The sequence below is a fragment of the Nerophis ophidion genome, linkage group LG01, assembly GCF_033978795.1.
Source record: "Nerophis ophidion isolate RoL-2023_Sa linkage group LG01, RoL_Noph_v1.0, whole genome shotgun sequence".
Taxonomy (NCBI): Eukaryota; Metazoa; Chordata; class Actinopteri; order Syngnathiformes; family Syngnathidae; genus Nerophis; species Nerophis ophidion.
Genome location: NC_084611.1, coordinates 53,455,892 through 53,468,482, shown reverse-complemented (window position 1 = coordinate 53,468,482; position 12,591 = coordinate 53,455,892).

The window sequence follows — 12,591 nt, the reverse complement described above, 5'->3', positions numbered from 1 at the left end:
CCCCAGGGGGCCCACTAAGTATGATCAGCACATTACTTCATCACTCCAGAGATTAAAGATGTGTATGAGCTAACTGGGCAGTGGCCATTTTACCGTATTTGTTTTATGCTTCCACAACCTGTAGAAAGGGTGGTCCCCACAAGTCATGATCAAAAACTTGGTCTCCATTCCAAATGATAACACGCGTGTGTGTGTGTGTGTGTGTGTGTGTGTGTGTGTGTGTGTGTGTGTTACTGAATCTGGACTCTCAGGTACTCGTCTCAGTAAACTCGTTCGCTTACTTATACCTGCAGGGACGTGCACATGATTATAGAGGGGCAGGGGCTCAAAGTCAGAAAAGGGCAGGACATTTTTTTTTTGGTCCTTTACACAATATGGAAATTAATGTAAAATTAAAATTCCTAATAGGAAGCTAACTACTTAGCTGTGTGTCCTTTGTAGGTAAAAGTGATTGCCATTTCTTTTGTGTCAACAAATTATTGTCATAATGAGTTCATTGACATTATCATAGGCTTGGAAGACATGAAAATCAACAAAACACTGGTTTATTATTAGGCTATTTATTGTTAAAGATAAGCACTTTAATATTGAACATTGAACAGTGCAACATGAACTTTGAAAAAAGATACTAAAATAAATACCCAAATGGAAAAAAACTTCAATGTAAAAATCTGTCCTTCTTCCCTTAACTTGATGAAAACACCATCAAGTTGTAACTCATGGTCTTTCTAACTTAATGCTCAGACTAAACAACTGAGACGCAATACAGGGCCAAAAATATGGACCAGGGGCCAGTAGAGTGCTGTAGGGTGGAGGCCACCCATACTCAAATATGCTCCTCAATGTAAATTCAGGGCTTCCATGAAATGCTGTAAAATCAGTGCACAATCAGTAGCCAAACCTTCTGGGGGCCTTAAAGCAGCAACCTTCATTATTATTCTTATTCTTATTATTATTGTTATAATCAGCATTATTATTATTTTGTCAACCCAAACAGTAATAGCAAAGTCACAATAAACTTTATATCTAAACCTCTACTGTGAGAGAAATGTGATCTGCCGTAAACACAGTGCATTTTATTTTGAAAATTGACCCGGTGTTTTATTATGTATTTTTTACACTACTTCCTGTCCCGCACGATCCGCTCTGCTATGTGCGGAATTGATGTGCCATGCTCAATTGATGCGCTGTGCTCCGACGTCCGGCAAAAACAGAAGCTGACACATTGAATAATAGAATAATACAGCGTTTTTCTGAAATATTACCCATATTAAATGCTGAATAAGTGGATGGCAACTAGACCATAACTCACAGGATCAAGTTGCTCCACTGTCAGGTGGAGTTTTTGTACCGCTGTTTTTTTATTTTTATTTTTTTATTATGTCCCTGACAGGAATTTATTAATGTTGCTTAAAGAAAAAAACACACAAAAAAAACACAGACGCATTGGCAGAGGGCACTTTTTAAGACGAGGCAAAAAAGGGCACAGGCTCAGGCACCCATAGGGCCCGATGTGTGTACGTGCCTGTATACCTGCTACCACTCACTAAATTAAGAAAAGGAACCAAGAACCAAGTTGTGCTAAGCTACAGATCTGGCGCTTGTCTCAAATCAGATCAATTTTTTTTCCTTCCTGCCTGAGCTGCATCTTAAGCTCGACTAAACGAACAATTTACTCGCTCATTCAGTAAGTCCCTCTGACTAACCAATTAAAGGACTTGAGTTTTACTGACTCCCGAGTGCTTTAGAAACACTCAAGTCTTAAGGAGAAAGTTGTTTGAGAAGAGTAACTTGAGTACCCAGATATTCTTCAGTGAGTGACTCCTAAGAATTGAAGTCAGTAAAATGAACCTAGTTTCACATAAGTACTTTGTTTTACTCTTTTAGATACTTACATCGGTGAGTGGGGTTCTGAATGCCAATGGGATGACGACACCGATGAGATCATAGGTTGGTATTGGGATATGTATGATGGAGAAGATGACGATGTGGGAATGAATCCATGGACATGGACCGCAGCAAAAGAACAAGCAGATCCCCCCAAACCGATCTGGGATCACGGCAGAGTTCCGCCAGACTACTTCAAGGACTACGTTGAGAGTTGTCCTTCTAACTTGATGAAGTTCTTGGGTGTCCTATTGAAAACAGGTGGAACCATACTTTTCACTTTTACATTTGTAACCATGTCAACTTTACAAACTAGAGATGCGCGGTTTGCGGTCTCATCCGCGGAGTCCGCGGATAAACCGCGGGTCAGGCGGTTGACATGACGAAAAAATACATTTGAATTAGATTCGGGCGGGTGGCGGTTGAACCATCCGGAAATATTTGATATACATCAATCAATCAATCAATAAATGGTTACTTATATAGCCCTAAATCACTAGTGTCTCAAAGGGCTGCACAAACCACAACACAAACCACTACGACATCCTCGGTAGGCCCACATAAGGGCAAGGAAAACTCACACCCAGTGGGACGTCGGTGACAATGATGACTATGAGAACCTTGGAGAGGAGGAAAGCAATGGATGTCGAGCGGGTCTAACATGATACTGTGTAAGTTCAATCCATAATGGATCCAACACAGTCGCGAGAGTCCAGTCCAAAGCGGATCCAACACAGCAGCGAGAGTCCCGTTCACAGCGGAGCCAGCAGGAAAACATCCCAAGCGGAGGCGGATCAGCAGCGCAGAGATGTCCCCAGCCGATACACAGACAAGCAGTACATGGCCACCGGATCGGACCGGACCCCTTCTACAAGGGAGAGTGGGACATAGGAGAAAAAGAAAAGAAACGGCAGATCAACTGGTCTAAAAAGGGAGTCTATTTAAAGGCTAGAGTATACAAATGAGTTTTATGGTGAGACTTAAATGCTTCTACTGAGGTGGCATCTCGAACTTTTACCGGGAGGGCATTCCAGAGTACTGGAGCCCGAAATGAAAACGCTCTATAGCCCGCAGACTTTATTGGGACTTTGGGAATCACTAATAAGCCGGAGTCCTTTGAACGCAGATTTCTTGCCGGGACATATGGTACAATACAATCGGCAAGATAGGATGGAGCTACACCGTGTAGTATTTTATACGTAAGTAGTAAAACCTTAAAGTCACATCTTAAGTGCACAGGAAGCCAGTGCAGGTGAGCCAGTACAGGCGTAATGTGATCAAACTTTCTTGTTCTTGTCAAAAGTCTAGCAGCCGCATTTTGTACCAACTGTAATCTTTTAATGCTAGACATAGGTAGACCCAAAAATAATACGTTACAGTAATCGAGGCGAGACGTAACAAACGCATGGATAATGATCTCAGCGTCTTTAGTGGACAGAATGGAGCGAATTTTAGCGATATTACGGAGATGAAAGAAGGCCGTTTTAGTAACGCTTTTAATGTGTGACTCAAAGGAGAGAGTAGGGTCGAAGATAATACCCAGATTCTTTACCGAGTCGCCTTGTTTAATTGTTTGGTTGTCAAATGTTAGAGTTGTATTATTAAATAGAGGTCGGTGTTTAGCAGGACCGATAATCAGCATTTCCGTTTTTTTGGCGTTGAGTTGCAAAAAGTTAGCGGACATCCCTTGTTTAATTTCATTAAGACACACCTCCAGCTGACTACAATCCGGCGTGTTGGTCAGCTTTAGGGTCATGTAGAGTTGGGTGTCATCAGCATAACAGTGAAATCTAACACCGTATTTGCGTATGATGTCACCTAGCGACAGCATGTAGATGCTGAAGAGTGCAGGGCCAAGGACCGAACCCTGGGGAATTCCACACGTTACCTTAACGTAGTCCGAGGTCACATTGTTATGGGAGACGCACTGCATCCTATCAGTAAGATAAGAGTTAAACCAAGACAGGGCTAAGTCTGACATACCAATTCATGTTTTGATACGTTCTAATAAAATATTATGATCGACGGTATCGAAGGCAGCGCTAAGATCGAGGAGCAGCAACATAGATGACGCATCAGAATCCATCGTTAGCAATAGATCATTAGTCATTTTTGCGAGGGCTGTCTCCGTGGAGTGATTTGCCCTGAAACCGGATTGAAAGGTTTCACATAGATTGTTAGACGCTAAGTGTTCATTTAACTGCTCCGCAACAATTTTTTCGAGGATTTTTTAAATAAAGGGAAGGCGAGACACCGGTTGGTAGTTTACCATGAGGTCAGGATCGAGGTTAGGTCTTTTAAGAAGAGGATGAATAACCGCTTTTTTGAATGCTAGGGGAACAGTGCCCGAGGAGAGTGATAAGTTTATAATATTTAGCACTGATGGACCTAATAATACAAAGAGCTCCTTGATCAGTTTCCCAGGAAGAGGGTCAAGTAAACATGTTGTCTGTTTTATTCCATGTACACGTTGTAACAATTCCTCTAATGTTATTTCCTCAAAATGAGAGAAACTATTTTGGAGGGCAGTATCCGCCGTATATACCATCGTGTCAGTGTTAATAGAACCCCGTTGTAGCTGGGACGCATTGTCTTTAATCTCCTTTCTAATGACTTCAATTTTCTTACTAAAGAATTGCATAAAGTCATCAACAGAGTGGGTGGAGCTACTGGAATGGGTCCTTTGTTGGGTTAGCGATGCTACCGTACTAAACAAAAATTTAGAATCGTTTTTATTACGGTGGATGAGATTTGAGTAATATTTAGCTTTAGCTAAGGTAAGCATGTGTTTATAAGTTATTAAACTATCACTCCATGCTTGATGGTGCACCTCAAGTTTAGTCTTGCGCCATTTGCGTTCCAGCTTTCTACATAATAATTTCTGAGCTCTAGTTTCTTCTGTAAACCACGGGGTACGCTTTTTTGGAGCTTTTTTTAACTTTAGCGGTGCTATATTATCAAAGGTTTTGTGCAGTGCGTCGTTAAAGTTGTTAGTGAGGTTATCAATAGAGCCCACATACTTTGGGAATTGTGCCATTACCAAGGGCAGTAGGTCAGCAAGAGTAGTCGTTGTGGACGTATTAATGTTGCGGCTGCAATAACAGTTATTGTTATTATTGGTTTGACGAACATGCGTCTGAACCTCGAATTTTATAAGGTAATGATCGGACAATACTTTAGTATACGGGAGTTTCGTAACTTTGGAAACGGTGTGTGATGGGCGTGGCCTGTGCGCCTGCGGGGAAGCGGGGTGTGGCAGGGCCGGCCTCGAGGTTGGCGACAGGTGATTGGATGACACAGCTGAAAGTGTTTGTCTAATCACCTGTCGCTCTGTAAAAGGCCGCAGTCGGGAGGCGGCGAGGGAGAGAGACTGACAGAGAATGGCTGAAAAGCAGAAGGACATGTGAAAAAAGACAATTGCTGGAAAGCAGAAAGGGATATTTATTGTAAAATAAAGCCTTGTCAAAATCGAACGAAGCCAGTCATGTCTGTCCCTGGTGGTCCGGTGAACCCGGAAGCAACAGTCGTCCACAATTTGGCGCCCAATCTGGCAGGATCACCAGAGGTAGGGGAAGATGACCATCTGACAAATTTAGCGAGTGTGCTCGCCGAAGTGGCAGCGAGCAGCCGCCAACAGTGCCGAGTTTCCGGGCATTGGCGGACCAGATGGACAGGGCACGGCCAGGGCACGGCCAGGGCCAACGGCCGTCGCCATGCACCGCATGGGGGATGAAGAGGACCCCCATGCCTTTCTGGACATTTTTTCAGCCACGGCCATAGCATGCGCGTGGCCAGAGGAAGAGTGGGGTGTGCGGCTCTTGCCGCTCCTGATAGGGGAGGCGCAGCGTGCGGCACTCAGCCTCTAGGCGGCATCCAGGGTGCGCTTCACTGACCTGAGGAGGGCGGTGCTGGACCAGACGGGAGGCACCGCTGAAGAACATCGACGCCGGTTCCGGTCCATGCGTCTGGGGAAGGAGGACCAGCCATTCGCCTTTTCCCAGCGGCTCCAAGAGGCAGCGACGCGCTGGCTGCAGCCAGGAGAGGGAGAGGGCCGACTGCTGGATCAGATTATCCGGGAGCAGCTATTGGAAGCGATCCCCACGAAGACGGCCGACTTGGTCCGGTGCCACCGGCAATGTGACCTGGCAGCTGCGGTGACCCTCGCTGAGGATCACCTGGCTGTCCACCGCGAGACGCAACCCGCACCAATGGCGCACGGACGGAGCGCACGAGATGAGGAGAGAGCGCTGCACATTTCCCGCCTTAACCCGCATGACTCCCCGTCCGTTCTTTACCCGCAGGTCCAGACTGCTGTCCCCAGAACATCTCCCGCGCAGACGGTCCCTCAAACGCTTGGGCAGGCGTGCTGGAGGCGTGGGCGGCCCAGTCGCGCGCGTCAGGGACCTCAGCAGGTGGAGGTGGGGCGCGTGGCCGCGGTGGCCGGCTCTTCAGTGCCCTCCCCCGACCCGGGTCAGACGTACGGTATCAAGGTAATGATACAAGGGAGTACATATCAGGCGATGGTGGATTCGGGCTGCGGGCAGACCATGATCCACCAGAACCTGGTTCGACCCGAGGCTTTGAGCCATGCAACACGGCTAAAAATCAGGTGTGTTCATGGGGATATGCACGAATACCCGATGGTGCCAGTAGAAATTTGGTATGAGGGCAAAAAGCATAGGGTAGAGGTAGCTGTAAGTACGCACCAATCGCACCCCGTAATTTTGGGCACAATTTGGCCGGGGTCTAGGCCTTTACTGACACAATGCGTAGGGGTGCGTTCACGGACCGTAGGAAAAGGGAGTATTCGCACAGTTCTCAGTGGCGAGGCGGGGCCATCCGACACTGCCGAGCGGGAACCGGCGGATGCTTCGCGGGAAGCCTCCCCGGCCCCCTATTGGCGTCCTACGGAGGATTTTCCCCTTGAGCAGTCTCGAGACGAAACTTTGCGCGCGGCCTGGGACCAAGTAGATTATATAGACGGTCAGCCGATGCGCCCGGGAACAGCACGGGTATTCCCTCACTTCTCCATTATGAGAGATAGATTATACCGAGTGACCCGTGACACTCAAACAGGAGAAGAAATCACCCAGTTGTTGGTGCCGAAACGCCGCCGGGAAATTGTTTTCCAGGCGGCGCATATTAATCTTATGGCTGGACATTTGGGGTATGATGAAACACTAAATCGGGTCATGGTCCGGTTCTATTGGCCGGGCATCCGGGCAGACGTGCGCCGCTGGTGTGCTGCTTGTCCGGACTGCTAGCTGGTGAACCCAGCGGCCACCCCGAAGGCCCCTTTGCGGCCATTGCCGCTCATGGAGGTCCCATTCGACAGAATTGGGATGGACCTCATCGGACCATTTCATTCGAGCTCACGGGGGTATCTCTTTGTGTTAGTTCTGGTGGACTACGCAACGCGGTATCCCGAAGCAGTGCCGCTGCGCTCCATCTCTGCCAAGAATGTGGCGCAAGCACTCTTCACGATCATTTCCCGTGTCGGAATCCCGAAAGAGATTTTGACGGACCAAGGCACGTCCTTTATGTCATGCACGATAAAGGACCTGTACGGATTATTGGGAACTAAAGCAATCCGCACCACCGTGTATCATCCACAAACGGATGGGCTGGTGGAGCGGCTAAACAAAACGCTAAAAACCATGATCCGTAAGTTTACGCACAAGGACAAACCAAATTGGGATAAATGGCTGGATCCCCTCATGTTTGCCATGCGGGAGGTACCCCAATTCTCCACTGGCTTTACGCCTTTCGAGCTGTTATACGGCAGAAAACCACGCGGAGTGTTGGACGTAATTAAAGAAAGTTGGGAGGAAGGTCCAAGCTCCAGTAAAAATGAAGTGCAGTACGTTATGGATATGCGAGCAAAACTCCACACGGTGGCGCACTTGTCACGTGAGAATTTGCTCCGTGCCCAGGAACGACAACAGCGCACGTATAACAAGGGGACCAAGCTAAGAAAATTTTCACCGGGAGAAAAAGTCCTTGTATTACTCCCAACATCCAGCTCAAAATTACTTGCAAAGTGGCAAGGACCCTTTGAGGTCACACGGCAAGTGGGGGATGTGGATTATGAGGTTCGACGCTCGGACCGGGGCGGAGACATGCAAATCTACCATCTTAACCTGTTGAAGGCATGGAGGGAGGCGGACCCTGTCTCCATGGTAACGGTAGTGAGAGAGGAGGAGGAGTTGGGACCAGAGATCCCGCGCTCTGTCCCTCCCTCTCCTCTCCCCTGCGATAACCGGCTCACGTTAGCGCAGAAAGCGGATGTTGCTAAACTGCAGCGGCGCTTCTCTGACGTGTTCTCCCCTCGGCCCGGCCGCACGAATCTCATCCAGCATCATATCGAGACCAGCCCGGGGGTTACGGTGCGCTCTCGGCCATACAGGCTCCTCGAACACAAACGAAAAATAGTTCGGGATGAATTAAAATCCATGCTGGAATTGGGGGTAATAGAAGAATCCCACAGTGCGTGGTGTAGCCCCATAGTTCTTGTAGGGAAGAAAGATGGGTCTGTGCGGTTCTGTGTGGATTACCGCAAGGTGAATGAAGTATCACGATTTGACGCGTACCCCATGCCTCGGGTCGACGAGCTCCTGGATCGACTGGGCACTGCTCGTTTTTTCACGACACTGGATTTGACCAAGGGCTACTGGCAGATTCCCTTGTCACCAGAGTCCAAGGAAAAAAACGGCCTTTTCCACTCCGGAAGGTTTGTACCAATTTTTCACACTTCCGTTTGGCTTGTTCGGTGCGCCTGCCACGTTCCAGCGCCTCATGGACCGGGTGCTGCGACCCCACGTTGCATACGCGGCCACCTACCTGGATGATGTCATCATCCAGAGTAGCGGCTGGGAACAACACATGCAGCGGGTGGGGGCAGTGCTCGAGTCCCTGAGGCAGGCGGCGCGTACCGCCAACCCGGCGAAGTGTGCAGTTGGCCGGAGGGAAGTACAGTATTTGGGGTACCACTTGGGAGGAGGGCAGGTGCGGCCGCAGGTAGATAAAACAGCGGCAATTGCGGCCTGCCCAAACCCCAAGACGAAAAAAGAGGTGAGGCAGTTTTTGGGTCTGGCGGGGTACTACCGGAGGTTTATCCCCCGATTTGCAGACCTGACCAGCCCAATAACTGACCTCACCCGAAAGGGTGCTCCAGATCTGGTCCAGTGGTCGGAGCGGTGCCAGCAGGCGTTTGAGAGGGTTAAGAAGGCCCTCTGCGAGGAGCCGGTTCTACACATGCCTGGTTTTTCCCTCCCGTTTTGTATGCAGGCTGACGCGTCGGGCAGAGGACTGGGAGCTGTTTTGTCCCAGCAGGGGGAGGGCGTCGACCATCCCATCCTCTACATCAACCGTAAGCTGTCTGAACGGGAGGCCAGGTACAGCACAGTAGAGAGGGAGTGCCTCGCCATCAGGTGGGCGGTCGGGGCCCTCCGATACTATCTCCTGGGGCGCTCATTCAGCCTCTGCTCGGACCACAAACCCCTCCAGTGGCTCCACCACATGAAGGATGCCAACGCGCGGATCACCCGTTGGCATCTGGCTTTGCAACCCTACAACTTCAGAGTGATCCACAGACCGGGTGCACAGATGGCTGTGGCTGACTTCCTGTCCCGTTTTCTTCCAGGAGGGGGGGGGGGGGGGGGGGGGGGGGGGGGAGTTGGTGCGGCCGGACGGCGTCCCGGCCTGAGTCGGGCGGTGGAGGTATGTGATGGGCGTGGCCTGTGCGCCTGCTGGGAAGCGGGGTTTGGCAGGGCCGGCCTCGAGGTTGGCGACAGGTGATTAGATGACACAGCTGAAAGTGTTTGTCTAATCACCTGTCGCTCTGTAAAAGGCCACAGTCGGGAGGCGGCGAGGGAGAGAGACTGACAGAGAATTGCTGAAAAGCAGAAGGACATGTGAAAAAAGACAATTGCTGGAAAGCAGAAAGGATATTTATTGTAAAATAAAGCCTTGTCAAAATCGAACGAAGCCTGTCATGTCTGTCCCTGGTGGTCCGGTGAACCCGGAAGCAACAGTCGTCCACACGGTGATACCCCTGATAAGCACTAGGTCTTTCGTATTACCATTGCGATGCGTGGGTTCATTTATTATTTGTGTGATACATGGTACTGGGATTGGTATCTTTTGCCATTTTAAGAGCCATTTAAGACCCGTGTTACAAAGCAAAGAAGACAATAGGAGACGCTATTATTCTATTGAATGACTGTCGGCAGTCACCCAGATATTAAGAAGTATTAGGGCATGCCATGAAGTCATTGTCTTTGTCGCCTTCTACAACATGTACGATCTGCTTGTCAGTCCAACAACACATGTACGATCTGCTTGTCAGTCCAGCAACATGTTGTGTGTGGCTTCCGCAGCAACACGCACACGACAACAAGGCATACTGGGTGACACAGAGTACACTAATGGTTGTGATATAAACAATTTTAACACTCTTAGTAATATGCGCCACGCTGTGAAGCCACACCAATTAAGAACGACAAACAAATTTCGGGAGAACATCCTCACAGTAACAACATAAACGCAACACAACAAATACATGCGTCGGTAAGGTGGGCGGGGTTGGGGGTGCGGGGGTGTAAAATATATTCAGGAAATGTCATGAATACAACGGATTCTGGGTATTTGTTGTGTTGCATTTATGTTGTGTTACTGTGAGGATGTTCTCCTGAAATGTGTTTGTCAATCTTGTGTTATGTGGCTTCACAGTGTGGCACATATTAGTAAGGGTTAAAGTTGTTTATATGACAACCATCAGTGTACTCTGTATCACCCAGTATGCCTTTCAATCTTGTACGTGTAATTGTGGAAGCTGCACACAACATGTTGCCGGACTAACAATCGGTTTGTACATGTTGTTGAAGGTGTCTAAGGCAATAGCTTCACAGCATGGCCATATTCTTGTCATCAGGATGAACGCTTTTGGATAATCGCGAGAACATTAGTGGCTCCAATTGTCTTAGATACTCTGTGAAACAGGTTTAAATATCTCTGTGAGCAGTAAAGGTGGCCGACCTCTGTTATATTATAGCGGGCGGTTGGCGGGCGGGTACGGTCTTGATAAAATGTTAGTTCGGGTGGACGGCGGGTGGATAACGACTTTGGTGATGCGGTTGCGGATGTTATGATTGCCTATCTGTGCATCTTTATTACATACTATACTCTTTTCATTCTCTCTCTCTCTCTCTCCATATTGTCCTCTTATATGTGGCCTCACTTCCTGTGCAGACCTTCCAATGGTGTCTCTAAACCAGGAGACACCGTCTTCTCCAGTCAGCTGCAACGCGACAGGTTTCTACCCCAACAAAGCCGTCATGTTTTGGAGAAAAGGCGGCGAGAAGCTCCTCGAGGGTGTGGAGCAAACAGAAATGCTTGAAAACCAGGACGGAACCTTCCAGATGTCGGTGAACCTGAATGTGACGGACGACATGGAGGGCAAGTACGAATGTGTGTTCCAGCTGACTGGTGTCAAGGAGAACATCGTCACCAAGCTGGAGACCAGAAGCATCCTGAGCAACTTGAGTGGTGAAGGTGAGATAGACACATTTGGTTATCTTGCACAATGATGTCGATGTTTCTCATTAGAAGTCTAAATCAATCAATCAATCAATCAGTGTTTATTTATATAGCCCCAAATCACAAATGTCTCAAAGGACTGCACAAATCATTACGACTACAACATCCTCGGAAGAACCCCACAAAAGGGCAAGGAAAACTCACACCCAGTGGGCAGGGAGAATTCACATCCAGTGGGACGCCAGTTACAATGCTGACTATGAGAAACCTTGGAGAGGACCTCAGATGTGGGAAACCCCCGCCCCCCCCTCTAGGGGACCAAAAGCAATGGATGTCGAGCGGGTCTAACATGATACTGTGAAAGTTCAATCCATAGTGGCTCCAACACAGCCACGAGAGTTCAGTTCCAGCGGATCCAAGACAGCAGCGAGAGTCCCGTCCACAGGAAACCATCTCAAGCGCAGGCGGATCAGCAGCGTAGAGATGTCCCCAACCGATACACAGGCGAGCGGTCCATCCTGGGTCCCGAGGAGCGGTCCATCCTGGGTCTCGACTCTGGACAGCCAGTACTTCATCCATGGTCATCGGACCGGACCCCCTCCACAAGGGAGGGGGGGACAGAGGAGAAAAAAGAAAAGAAGCAGCAGATCAACTGGTCTAAAAAGGAGGTCTATTTAAAGGCTAGAGTATACAGATGAGTTTTAAGGTGAGACTTAAAAGCTTCTACTGAGGTAGCATCTCGAACTGTTAACGGGAGGGCATTCCAGAGTACTGGAGCCCGAACGGAAAAAGCTCTATAGCCCGCAGACTTTTTTTGGGCTCTAGGAATCACTAATAAGCCGGAGTCTTTTGAACGCAGATTTCTTGCCGGGACATATGGTACAATACAATCGGCAAGATAGGTAGGAGCTAGACCGTGTAGTATTCTATACGTAATTAGTAAAACCTTAAAGTCACATCTTAAGTGCACAGGAAGCCAGTGCAGGTGAGCAAGTATAGGCGTAATGTGATCAAACTTTCTTGTTCTTGTCAAAAGTCTAGCAGCCGCATTTTGTACCAACTGTAATCTTTTAATGCTAGACATGGGGAGACCCGAAAATAATACGTTACAGTAATCGAGACGAGACGTAACAAACGCATGGATAATGATCTCGGCGTCTTTAGTGG